The sequence below is a fragment of the Adiantum capillus-veneris genome, chromosome 14 (assembly GCF_014529385.1).
Source record: "Adiantum capillus-veneris isolate H3 chromosome 14, ASM1452938v2, whole genome shotgun sequence".
Lineage (NCBI taxonomy): Eukaryota > Viridiplantae > Streptophyta > Polypodiopsida > Polypodiales > Pteridaceae > Adiantum > Adiantum capillus-veneris.
Window position 1 is genome coordinate 14,929,382 of NC_140944.1, and position 13,554 is coordinate 14,942,935.

Sequence of the window (13,554 nt, forward strand, 5' to 3'; positions counted from 1 at the left end):
CACTCTCTATTGTGTGCCTTGAGCTTCCTCCGTCTTCTCCAAGCTATGTGCATTTCTCTGCAACCCTAATTCCAACAATTGGTATAAGAGCAGGTTGCATCCTCCCGGGCTTAGTCGCCAGCTGCTCCAGCATACGCCTGCTCACTTTCTCCGATTTCAGTGAGCTTTGGCGAGCGTTCGTAGGTCGACAAATACTTAGGGTGAGCTCGTGGAGCTCGGTCTGCTCAGAATTTTGATTTGGGCTCATTTCGACCTCCGTTTCCACTACAGGCAGTACTGCACAGGCTATTTCGTCATTTTGTGCATAATTTTTGTCAGTGCCGTTTTCTGTATAATGGGTGCCTTACAGTCTTCTACGGTTTGTGCTCTATAGCACAGGTTGTTCCCGCTCCGTTTCTCCTATTTTCGGGCAGTTTTCACATCACGTGCATCATTTACCATGGCTGACAACAACACAGATGTGTTCAAGATGTTTGTTGTTGAGGACAGGTTGGATGGGGACAACTACCCTATGTGGGCTTATATGATGCAACATGTTCTTGTGTCAAAGGGTGTCTGGAACATTGTGCAGGGAATTGATGTACGTCCTGGTTTTGAGGATGTAGGCGATGTTGAGGATGTTGCAGGTCTTGCTGCAAGGATTGTAGCTGGTAGAGTTGTTTTTCCTATGGCAGAACAAGCTCGTTGGGATGTTAAGGATGCGCAGGCTCATGCATTGAATGCGTTGTTTGTCAAGCGCACCATTGTTCCTCACATCCGCTCAGCAAAATTGGCAAAACAGGCTTGGGATATTCTAGCAGGTCTTTATGCAAGCCGCAATGAGGTTAAAATTGCTTTGCTGCGTAAAGAGCTGGAGTCAAAGATTATGCATGAGGAAGATGATATGGACACTTTCCTTGCTAGTGTCAAGCATATCAATGAGTAACTTATTTCTGCACGTGAAGTTATTTCAGACAGTTCCCATGTGCAGACTGTTCTTGATGCCTTACCAGATTCTTACCAAACTTTTGCTAGTACTTGGAGACTTATGACCCAAGAAAATCCAGAAGTTCTGAAGTTTGATGCATTATGCACATTGCTATTGCAAGAGTCACTTTCCAAAAAAAACAGGACTAGACAGCGTGCAGTTGAACAGGCTTTTATTGCTTCTCAAAGAAAGGGTGGTAACAGAAATGCAGCCACTTCTTATGGTTCTGTTGCGAGTGGCAAAAATTCTGTTCCTAATGCTTCTGCTGGCAGCAATTTGTTTGGAAATTCTGGTGATAAGAGCAAAAAGAAGATGCTTCCATTATTGTAAAGCCAATGATCGCTTGATCAAGTCATGTCCTAAGGTGAAGGCCAAAGAGGCTAAGAAGAAAGAGGGTGGTTCCACTGCAAATGCTGGTTCCACTACAAATGCACCCATTGTTGAGTCTTCTGTGAAAGGAGATTGTGTTGCTGATGTTGATGCAGAATGGGCTTTTAGCGCAGAGTGCACTTACAATCCTGTTGTCCATGATGCATGCTTGTCAGTTGCTGCAGATTCACATCTCTGGTATTTCGACAGTGGTGCTACAAAGCACATTACCTCACATCGTGAATTGTTTACCTCTCTCGAGTCTGTCCCTCATGGGAATTCACTCACTTGTGCCAACAATGCCTCTTATCCAGTTCAGGGAGTTGGAAAGATTGTGCTCACTGCTGCTAATGGCAGTTCCTTCACACTTGTTGATGCACTTTATGTACCTGGGATCAAGAAGAATCTCTTGTCTGTATCTGCACTTGCTAGACTTGGACTTGTAGTCAAATTTGTGGATGACAGATGTACTTGGAGCTTTGTATGGGTTGAAGCAATCTCCTCGTGCTTGGTATGAGAAAGCTGACACTCATTTGGTGAAACGAGGCTTTCGTAACAGTCCAACAGAAAGCACATTGTATGTAAAGCGTGAGGATGATGTACTTCTCATTCTGGTTTTTTATGTCGATGATTTGATGATCACTGGACCAAATGAGAGACATATTGTTGAATTTAAGGCTGATTTGAATGCTACTTTCAAGATGAAAGATTTGGGGCTGTTGCATCATTACTTGGGTATACAGTTTAAGCAGTGTGATGGTGGTATTGCTTTGTGTCAGAAAATGTAGATAGAAACATTGCTATGTAAGTTTGGACTTGAGGATTGCAAACCTATTGCCACTCCCATGGAAAGAGGTTTGAAGTTGAGTCTATATGATGTTGGCGATCGTTCTGATGTCACTCTTTACCAAACTGTTGTTGGCTGCCTCATTTATGTATGCAACACAAGGCCGGATATTCAGTTTGCAGTCTCACAGGTCATCAGATTTTGCATAGCCCAGGGTCTAAGCATTGGCAGGCTGTCAAGAGGATTTTCCGCTACCTTAGTGGCACTTTACATCTTGGCTTGTTCTATCCCAAGGGGGGATCATTGCTGCCAGACTTACATGCTTTTTCGGACTCAGATTGGGCTGGTTGTTTTGACACAAGAGTGTCCACAAGTGGTTTTTGTTTCATGCTTGGCAGTTCATGTATATCATGGTTGAGCAAAAAGCAACCTACTGTGGCCACTTTGAGTTGTGAGGCTGAGTACAGGGCAGTCTTCACAGCTACGGTTGAGTGTGTATGGCTCAGACGCCTTATGGCTGATTTGGGTGTTGGACAGGACACTGCCAACACTATCTACACTGAGAGTCATAGCGCATTGGTAGTTGCGAGGAACCCAGTTTTTCATGCTCGCACAAAGCACATTGAGGTGCATTACCACTATGTCAGGGAGAGGCTCTCAGCAGGAGAGATCAGCTTGGCTTATGTGCCAACACAAGACAACCTTGCAGATCTTTTCACAAAGGCATTGTCTCGTGAGAAGCTTGAAGCTTTCCGCAAAGCTTTGGGCTTACTCCCCTTTGTGGACTGATCATGTCCTTAGGGCATGGCACTTCCCTTTACTCATGTGCCAGCTCTCGTTCACCGCATCACTCCAAAGGGGATTTGTTACCATATACATGTGGTAGTGATGTGTGTGAACACACTAGGACCGCCGTGGCATTTTTTCCCTCTTTAGGAGGTTTTTTCCCCCGTGCATTGTATATACGCCCATCACTCTAGGGCTATAAATCTTTCCATTGCACACTAAGTAAGACACTCTCTATTGTGTGCCTTGAGCTTCCTTCATCTTCTCCAAGCTGTGTGCGTTTCTCTGCAACCCTAATTCCAACACCGATAACAAATTTCTTGGCAATTGGAAGAGAACTAAAAGCCTAGCACAAAATATTGATCCCTCAAAAAGAAACGCAGGTTATATTAGTATCACTATTCCTTTTCTCTTTTGCTCTTGAATTTCTTTACCTCATGCAATCCAGCTCTTTGTTGCTCTCTCTCTCTCTCTCTCTCTCTCTCTCTCTCTCTCTCTCTCTCACACACACACACACACACACACACACAACTATCTTTCTCTCTACTATATTCAAATGTTAAATTCAAACCTTTATCTCTTTCTATCTATCTATCTCACCCCTCTCGGCCTGCAACCATATCTATCAACCTCTTTCTCTCTCCTCTCTCTTGTCCTACAACCCTCTGTTGGTCTCTCACTCTTTCTCTCTCTCTCCCTCCATGATCTTACCTTTTTACTTATATCTATCAACCTCTTTGCTTCGGATTCACTCTCGTCCTACAAACCTCTCTCGCTCTTAGTCCTCTATGCAGTCCTACTACCCCCCCCCCCCCCCCCCCTCTCTCTCTCTCTCATCCTACAACCCTCCCTCACCATCTCTTATGATCATAAAGACGTCTGAGTGCTAGCGCTCAATCACCTACATGAGCAAGAGAGTTAGGCGAAGAAGGAAGAAAGATTGGTAGAGACAAGTAAGTTATACATTGTACCAATCCAGAGGACGAAATGACCTTGATAGTGTTAGACCTTTCACCACCAAAAAATGAATGATTAAAAAACTCGCATACATCTATTTATATACACTTCAGAGCACACCTCTGTCTTATGTACCTTTTGTGAAGGAATGGATCGAAGGTGTGCGTGTGCAGCGAAGATGGAGAGAGTGCGAAAGAGAGAGAGGGAGAGAGAGAGGGCACGACACAGGGATGTGGGGTGGAGCTCACAAATCTCACTGTATGAGCACAGTGTGAGAATGAGTGAGAGCTCCTTATATAAAGAACAAGGAGATAAATATGGGCGACCGCACGAACACTGGCCGGCGGACACAGGCAAAGCATGGTGAGACACACTGCCTTTACCTAACATTCTCCCACTAAAGGCTGTGTGCCCATAAGTGGCGAGAAGACTAGCCTACAATTAGTATATACAAGAGGAGAGAGAAGACAACTCTCAACCTATGCCCATTGGCTCACTCCAAATACGTGAGTGCATCTGTAACCGCTCTAGTGGAAATGCAACATGCATACCACTAGGGCTAGAGCCACGATGACACTCCTGATGCAGGTACCGAGTGACGACGTGCATGGCTCCACAATGCACAATGCCAATGCCATCCATCGCACAACTCACAACTCCCACTGCAAATACACCAACCGTGTAAGCAAGATCAGGTCTTGAGACCAAAAGGTCAAACATGAGAGACTCGAAAGCCGACAAAACATGCACTATGTGTGCCAACCTATCACTGTCAGCAACCTCAGTGGCATATGCATCCTCATCAGGAATTACTTGGCTATGCATCACCATGTCAGCATCGTCTGGCAAAGGCATATCTGTTGAGAATGATTGCAAACCAAAAAATCAACACCACTACAATCACACACACCTGTCTGAAGGAAACTATCACCCTCAAACGTATCAGACACATCATAGAACAATGCATCGATCTCTGGCTCAACTGATGTCACCTCAACTGATGACTGACCAAGTTGTGCATCCCAAGAGATACCACTGTCTACGTGAACGTCACCACAAGACAAATGCACAACATGCTCTCCATGCAACACATCCGCAAAAGAGACACTCCTCATCTCTTGCTCCAAACATGGCTGTAAATACACAGAGACTACACCGTCTCGTGTGTCAAAAATATGCAAAGGGTGTACCAGACCACTCCTAGCACCTCTGACAATCAACAGTGATCCTCGATGCATCTGAAATGACCACTCTCCAAGCAATACACAATGTCCACTACTCTGCAAAACTGACGCACTAAAATGAGACTCTAGCTGAGTCCTGGTACATAACGTACATCTCGTAGCGTAAGCAATGCACTACTAAGTAAAGACATGCATACATCTCCAACAGCCTCTATGTCATATGCGGAACCATCAGCAAACTGCACACAACCAAGACTCCCACTAGAGAAAGAGAAAAACAAATCACAACGTGGCGTCACGCGAAAAACTACATGCTCTTCTAGTAGAAACGCGTAGACAATGTGCTATCCCGAGACACAAAGTATTTTGAAGGAAAACTAGACTCAAAAGTGACATGCCCGTCACATGCATACTCTCTAGCATCTATCCACATAGTAGCACCATGCATCTGCCTCTTGTGCTGCCTCATACGCATGAAGCAACGACACCTAATATGCCCATTATGGCCTCAATGCCAACATGTTAGTCGCAATCGTGAGCGAGAACCGCCTCTAACGTGACGTGTCTCCATATCCATGCCAAAACTATGGCAAACAATGCTTGAGATCACAAGACTCTCCCACTCAAGAGCAAACCACTGTCTCAAGTAAAGAAGGTGAGCAAACGGTCAAGTTTACTAGCCTCTGCAATAGGTATACATATCTGGCAAAATTTTGGCAGAGTCTCCTCGCTGGAGCAAAAAACTCACATTAAATTGCAATAGAGACAACAACAAATGCCCAAATGGCCCATCCGAGAATGTACTCGTCTGAAATCACCTCACAAAATCATACACAGAGCAAAACCGCTCTAGCCGGAGTATCACTCAACGGTGCCACAAATGACATACATATGTGAGTGAAAAACTGATGCCAAAATGTGTCAATGAATGAACAATGTGCCAGAAACCGTAGCATACACAACCTGTGTAAAAGTGGGAGTCAAAACTCAACCACTATCAAGAGCAACAAGAACTATACTTGTAGAGTAACACAAGTTCCTATATGGCTGAAAATATGGCTGCAAATCAGCCCCAAATTCAGCTCTCAAATAGATGTGAAGAAATAGGTCACAACTATGCCGCAAATTAGCTTACAATTGAACATACATAGGCACCTGCAAAGAGGGAACGATGGCTGAAAAATTCAGCTCACCAATGACCCTTAAACCTATTTGTAAACCTGTCAATGTGAGAGCTAAGCTCGATCACAAAATCATCAAAGAGCAAACTGCGAATATGCATAAACCATAACGAGCACTTTCAAGTGCCGGTGAGCTCGCTTGAGACATTGATCAATTTTTTGGATTGCAACTCTTTTGGCACTTGCTTATGCGCGGTCACTCCGTTGATGTACATTGAGTGCGGATTGCCATTGTATATGAAAATGTGGAGCCATTTTGGCATTTCTATAATTGTGAAGGAATGGATCGAAGGCGTGCGTGTGTGCAACGAAGATGGAGAGAGTGCAAAAGAAAGAGAGAGAGAGAGAGAGAGAGAGAGAGAGAGAGAGAGAGAGAGAGAGAGAGAGCATGACACAGGGATGTAGGTGGAGTACCCAAATCTCATATATGAGCACAGTGTGAGAATGAGTGAGAGCTCCTTATTCTTTGTATGTATAAAGAATAAGGAGATAAATCTGCGCGAGTTGACACTGGCCGGTGGACACAGGCAAAGCACGGTGAGGCACACCGCCTTTACCTAACACCTTTCTCCTTCTCTGTCGGAGGTGAGCGTCAGTGCTCAATCAGGTGTCTATGCAAGGGAGAGAGCGAGGGAAGGAGTTATTCAATTAAAAAAAAATCGGCCCAATATTTTGTCATGAATTCCCAAAATGCCCTTCAAATTTTTGAACACCCAATAGCGCTCAGCAAATTGTGGGTCGGCCATATTTTATCATGGATTCCCAAAATGCTCTTCAAATTTTCCAAAACACCCAAAATAACCCTGGTTACATTGTAAGATTTATTCCTCATAAATTAAAAAAATTATAGCTTTCTATAAGAAGACCGATTGTGTATCAATACAATTTGCGAGCGTTAGCGCTCAACAAATTGTTTGATGGCTTGCCACTAATCCCCTCACACTCTGCTAAAAGCGCCAGTAGCTAGCACTGAAGCCGCTTACTTAATTACTTGAGGATAACCATCATAGGCTTCAGTGTGATCGATCCTGCAAAGCTTTTCTCGCCTCACGTCCACTTTGATGTTTTCTCACCTCATGTCCTCTACCATTTGCGTCACCAACAACCTGATATAAGAAGAATGATTGTGTATCACACAATTTTCAAGCGCTAGGGCTCAACAAATTGTGTGATGGCATTGCCAACAATCTGATAGCATCAGGAGATGAGTTTTGGTGGCTCGACTCTAGATTAGGCCAATTAATGATTGAAAACGCACAAAATAACCCTAGTTGCATTGTGAGGTTTCCCTTCCTCATAAATTAAAAAAAATTATAGCTTTCTATAAGAAGACTAATTGTGTACCAATCCAATTTGCAAGCGCTAGCAGTCAACAAATTGTTTGTTGGCTTGCCACTAATCCCCTCACACTCTGCTAAAAGCGCAAGTAGCTAGCGCTGAAGCCGCTTGTTACTTGAGGATAACCATCATAAGCTTGTGTGTAATCGATCTTGCAAAGCTTTTCTCGCCTCACGTCCACTTTGATGTTTTCTCACCTCACGTCCTCTGTTGTATTCATCGCCAACAGCCTGATGTAAGAAGATTGATTATGTATCACACAATTTGCGAGTGCTAGGGCTCAACAAATCATGAGCTGCACATGCCAACAGCCTGATAGCATCAACAAATGAGTTTTGGTGATTCGACTCTAGATTAGGCCAACTAATGATCGATTGAAATCTAATGTCTTCTGTTTCAATTGCACTAGTAGAACAGACCTCTGCCATGGGTTGATCGCACGTACTATCTGATCTTTGAGAGTGCTCATCATGTCGGCAGGCATCCGAAGTGCTCTCTAGCTTGATGATCTGTGAAATATAACAAGGGTTTGAAAGGTCTCCGGTACTCCTTTTCGGTTTTGTCTGGCTTGCTGTTACAGCATGGACAAACTACAGACCCACGTCTAATAATGCGATGATGATGGCTTTGGTTGAAAGAAGGAGCGGCAAAGGATGTTACTAGCATCATAGATCTCTCTCTCTCTCTCTCTCTCTCTCTCTCTCTCTCTCTCTCTCTCTCTCTCTCTCTCTCTCTCTCTCTCTCTCTCTCTCTCTCTCTAAGAGTGGCTAGAAATAAACCTGCTAACGAAGCTCCGATCTGCTTCTAGGGAACCTGCAAACTGCTTGTGTAGAGATCGAACTGCTTCTGAGAGCAATTGAACAATGCAGAATGCTTTTTTTTTTTTCCCTTGGTTGCTTTTCAGGTGGAGTTTTTTTAGAGCTTTTAATCGCAACGATGAAAAACTTGAACAATCCAACCAAAATGGTTACAAGGGTATGTTGGGAATTTTCACAAATGAGGGGTATTTTGATAATTTTTCCCTTGGTAATAATCCCAACTTTAAGCATATCTTTAAGCCTCAACAATTATAGCTCATGGATTGACCTCTGAGTCAAAATCCACGTAGATATTAGAGATGGAGACATATTTTTCAGCATGCTTCTCACTCAGGCTTCCAACAAACTCAAATGCGTGTCTTCCAAGATCTCAATTGCCAATTCTTTGGCAAGCACCCAATGAGCATATGCCATGTGACAAGATTAGACCGGTAGTGGATCTCATGCAACAAGATCACAATCTCGTTCAGACGGCCCGCCCAACACGTCTCCACAAGCCCATCATGTTGACATGCAGACAAAAGGCTGAGACAAGCTTTCTTTCCACATTGAATTGTACAAGCTGCATCTACTTGAGAAAAGCCATTGTTTCCTTAACCTTCCTTTGTTTGGCATTCCATTGAATAAGTGTATTCTACATGCTTACATGAGCATTCTATGCCAATGAATATGCATCAAGCCCTCTTATAACCATTACCTGTTGAATTAGTTGGCCACTCTATCTAGCTATTATACTATTGTGAAAAGAGAGAGAGAGAGAGAGAGAGAGAGAGAGAGAGAGAGAGAGAGATTTGCTGGGAGATCTAATGAGAGAGAATATGTATATACATATACATATATATATATATATATATATATATATATATATATATATATATAGAGAGAGAGAGAGAGAGAGAGAGAGAGAGAGAGAGACATTGATATTGTTATCTAGGGAGAGTATCATTGAGACAAAGATAGAGTGAGAGTGACATCAGAGAAATACCTTGAAAGACATAAGAGAAAGGGAGAGATAGAGATAGATGAAATATGAGAGATAGAGAGAAATAAGATAACTTTGGAATTAGAGAAAGAGAGAGCGGAGAGAATTGTAAGAGATAAATATGTATTTAGAGAGAGAGAGAGAGAGAGAGAGAGAGAGAGAGAGAGAGAATTAAGGTTAGAGATATAGAAAGAGAGAGAAAAAGGTTGAGATTGAGGTAGAGAGTTCTTAGATGAATAGAGAATAAGGGGAGCTTCTAGCAGAGAAGAGAAGGGGAGTATTAGAGGTAGAGTAAGGCTAAGAGAGAGAAAGAAAGAATGCAGAGTTAGAGAGATATAGAGGGTGATAGGTGGAGAGTGAGCTTGCAATATAAGATAGAAACAAGAGAAGAAATGAAGAGTGAGATAAATATCATATCAAAGAGAGAGGGAGATAAAAATAATAGAGAGAGTGTTCCATTTGCCTATAAATATAGGATAGCGGGTAGACTAAAATATAGCTTGATATCTAGCTACCTCGACTATATTTTTGAGCAATGGCTTCCTCTTCAACGTGCAAGGTGAGTTTGTTCTTGAATACTACAAGCGGTGTCCCTATGATGCTTGACTCCACAGCAAGATTTTTCGTGGTGAACCCTAGGTATTACGGCGGTTGTGGGGGCAGTGAGATGTTTGACTAAGCATGCTAATAAGCACCGCAAAGCCCATGAATTTGGAAAAGGAGACTATGTTATGCTTCAAACTGAAAAGAGAAGAACTAAAAGTGTTGAGACAATTTTTTTTGTAAATATTGCTCCTCGTAGTTATGGTCCATTCAAAAATTTTGCTGTGATAAATGATGTTTCATATTGCTTAGAATTACCTTCACACTGGCACATTCACAATGCATTTCACACTAGTCTATTACGACCCTTTCGAGGACCCCTACCTACACATCATATATATGAGGATCCACCTACATTGGTAGATTAAGAAGAGCAACTCATCCCTGACCAAATAGTTGATCATGAGACCACCACCACACGCACTGGCACAATTTACAACCGTTATCTTTTGAGTTTTAAAGGCCACTCTAGAGAAGATGCTAAGTGGATGCCTAATTTTTTTTCTCAAACTTCCCAAATCTTCTCCACACTTTCCATCACTCACGGTCTAGTTGATTCTCTGTTGAGCAACTGAGGACATATGCTATCCATGGTGGGAGGGATGTTACTAGTTTAGGCACCCTCCTGTTGTACGTGGTTAACTACATATGGGATAGCTGGTGTGTAATGGTTAATTACTGTGTTGTCTTTCTATTTTTACTAATAGTGAGTTGATGTTATGTAGATTGAAACTCTGGGAGTTGAGGAGAAGGCATCGGCAATAAATTTTTCTCTCTCCCATGTGTGAGGAAATTGAGATTGTTCAAGCAATTGTTCTCCAACACCTCTTCCAACATTGAAAGCATTCAAGCTCCTTCATATATCGAGAGATCCTGTGATGTCCATAAAATTTAATGGAATCACGAGAATTCCTCCTAAGATAATTTTTCCCTCTAATAGCAATGATGGCTGCACTTTGCTTGCCTCGATTCATAAATTTCTATTTTATCTCCTTAGAAAACAAGTTGCCAACTTACTCATCCAAGCTCAACTTCTCAGTCTATAACTAGCTAAGAATGACATTAAACTCGTTTGAATGAAAAGAAACTATGCTCCCTTCTTTCATCCTCAAATTAAAGATTTTCTTATTAGATAAATCTTATTTGAAACACTTTCCTCGTAAGTGCTACACAACTTTATCCATAAGGACACAATGGTCTTCTCATCAACAATTTCCTTGTAAGTGCTACCCAACTTTGTCCATAAGGACACAATGGTCTTCTCATCACAGGGAAATAATAAAATATACCAAGTAAATTTTAACCATAGACTTAACCAATGCATTTGAATCAAGCCAATCCTTAGCAAACATGGTATCAAGCCTAGATGACAAGCCAAACAATAGGTACAACTGTGTCTTTGAACAAGAACATTTGGATTCAGAGAAAAATTGGTGCTATCAAACTTACGTATATTGTCAAGCTCTTTCTCTGACTCAGGAGCCGCCATATCCAATCACAAGATTATGGTAAACTTGCAACAAATGTTAATGTCTCATTAGTGATGGGCAATCTCTTAACCAAAATAGCTAGAGAAAACTCATATACCAATAGTCAAAATTATGGTGAGAAAATTTGCCAAAAAGCCAATAGTTTTTTACACTAAGCAGACAATAGATGAGCCAAAACAAAATTATATAAAGACACATAAACCAAGTAGAAAAATATGGTAACTATCTGTTCAAACATTGACTAATTTCTAGCAGTGATTTGACATAAATCTCAAACCGTGACAACCATAAACAATGAATAGATTATGTAATGTAAATGGCCTATGAGCTTTGAGAATATTGGAATTGGGAGAATCAAAGAGAGTATTTTTGTGAGACTAACTTGAGAACATAGAGGGTGAACTTAATTGACGATAGCAACATAATCATGGTACTTAATTAACTTGGCATGAACAATAATTTTGCAAGAGAGAGAATTTAGAGAACTTGACAACAGTTGAGGACCAGATCTATGCGGAGCCGGTCCCTCTTTTGTATTATACATTCTCCCATCAAGAGAGACTTGGTATAATACAATCTTTGTGTTTCTTGTGACCTAGGTGATGCAATGAAGATGGAAAGCTTCATCATCACGAGCATAACATAGACTTTGCAAAAAGCATTAACTATCCCAAGCCTCAGTCTGAAGGCCTCACACACCTTTAAAGGTGGAGAGAGCTAGCGGGGAATGAGGATAGGGAAGAGGAAGAAGAACATTCATAGGAGAAAGAAGTAGCTCCTCACTTATCATCAGTCTTCTTGCTAGCATACATAATTAGCATAGTAATGAAGATGGAGAAGATGGCAAGCTTAAGCATTGAAGCATGGATCTTGGTTGGATTTGCATTCCATAGCCAAGAAGGTTGGTGTAGGCTCTCAATTTCTCAACAAGCTTGGAGAAGGAGATGGAGTTCTTGCACTTCACCAAGTGAAGAAATGAGAGCTAATGAGAGAGAGTGTGAGGGAGTATACCCCCCAAGCACACCCCTTGCTTGCTTTTGTCGACCCCCCTCTTGTAGCTCATGCTTGAAGCTCATTGGACCCCTCCAGGCCTAGCCAATCACATGCAAGATGCATATCAAGCAACAAGGGTAGGTTTTGGACAAGTGTCCTTCTTTCCCTTTTGAGGGAGAGAGACTTGACAATTGCTTAGATAATTATTTAATTAATATAAATGCTCATTGGACCCCTTTTAAGCCTATCCAATAGGATTCAGGCACACCATGAGGGCAACATGGGTAGGAGCTTGACATGTGTCCTTACTGCCTCTTGAGGCTTGGGCTTACCTTGTGTGTGTGTGTGTGTGTGTGTGTGTGTGTGTGTGTGTGTGTGTGTGTGTGTGTGTTCTCTCTCATCCCCCTAGCTTTAGGGCTCGCCCCCTCCTTTGTAGGGATTTTGTTGACTTTTGGAACACAAGCACCTTAGTCAGCAAGCACAACAAAGCACCTCAAGCTTGGGTAGTGTTCCCACAAGCACCTCAAGCTCCTTAGTCGGCAAGCACAACAAGCACCTCAAGCATCTTAGTCGGCAAGCACGACAAGCACCTCAAGCTTGGGCCGGATCCCACCTCAAGCTAAGCCCTAGCTTACCTAAGGTCAAAGAACTTTTAACACTAACCTTTGGAAGTCTTTAATGAAGCTAACCCTAAGGTCTTTTAAGCTCCATTAGCTAGCCTTTCTCTTTGGCATATCATCTCTCATTTGGACCCCTTTACCATTGGCCCCATGTTGAGATAGACCCGTAAGCACATGTCTATAATCTAACCCTTGTTCCCGTCTATTCTCCCACTTTAAATGATCAATTTAATATGAGAAAATCATTTGGGTTGGTTAGATATTAGATCTTATGACATTACCTCTCTCTTGAAATCATAGTCGTCCTCGATTATGAGGTAGAAGAGATAAAGCCTTAGTCATTTGTCAATGTTTCTTAGCGGGTAGATTATCCCTTTTTACCCTTTGACATTTTTCCAAGATGGATGACTAATCCATTTGGTGCTTGGGAGACATAGCTGCAGCAAGCATGTCTACTCTTTAGTCCATTTCATTCTCCC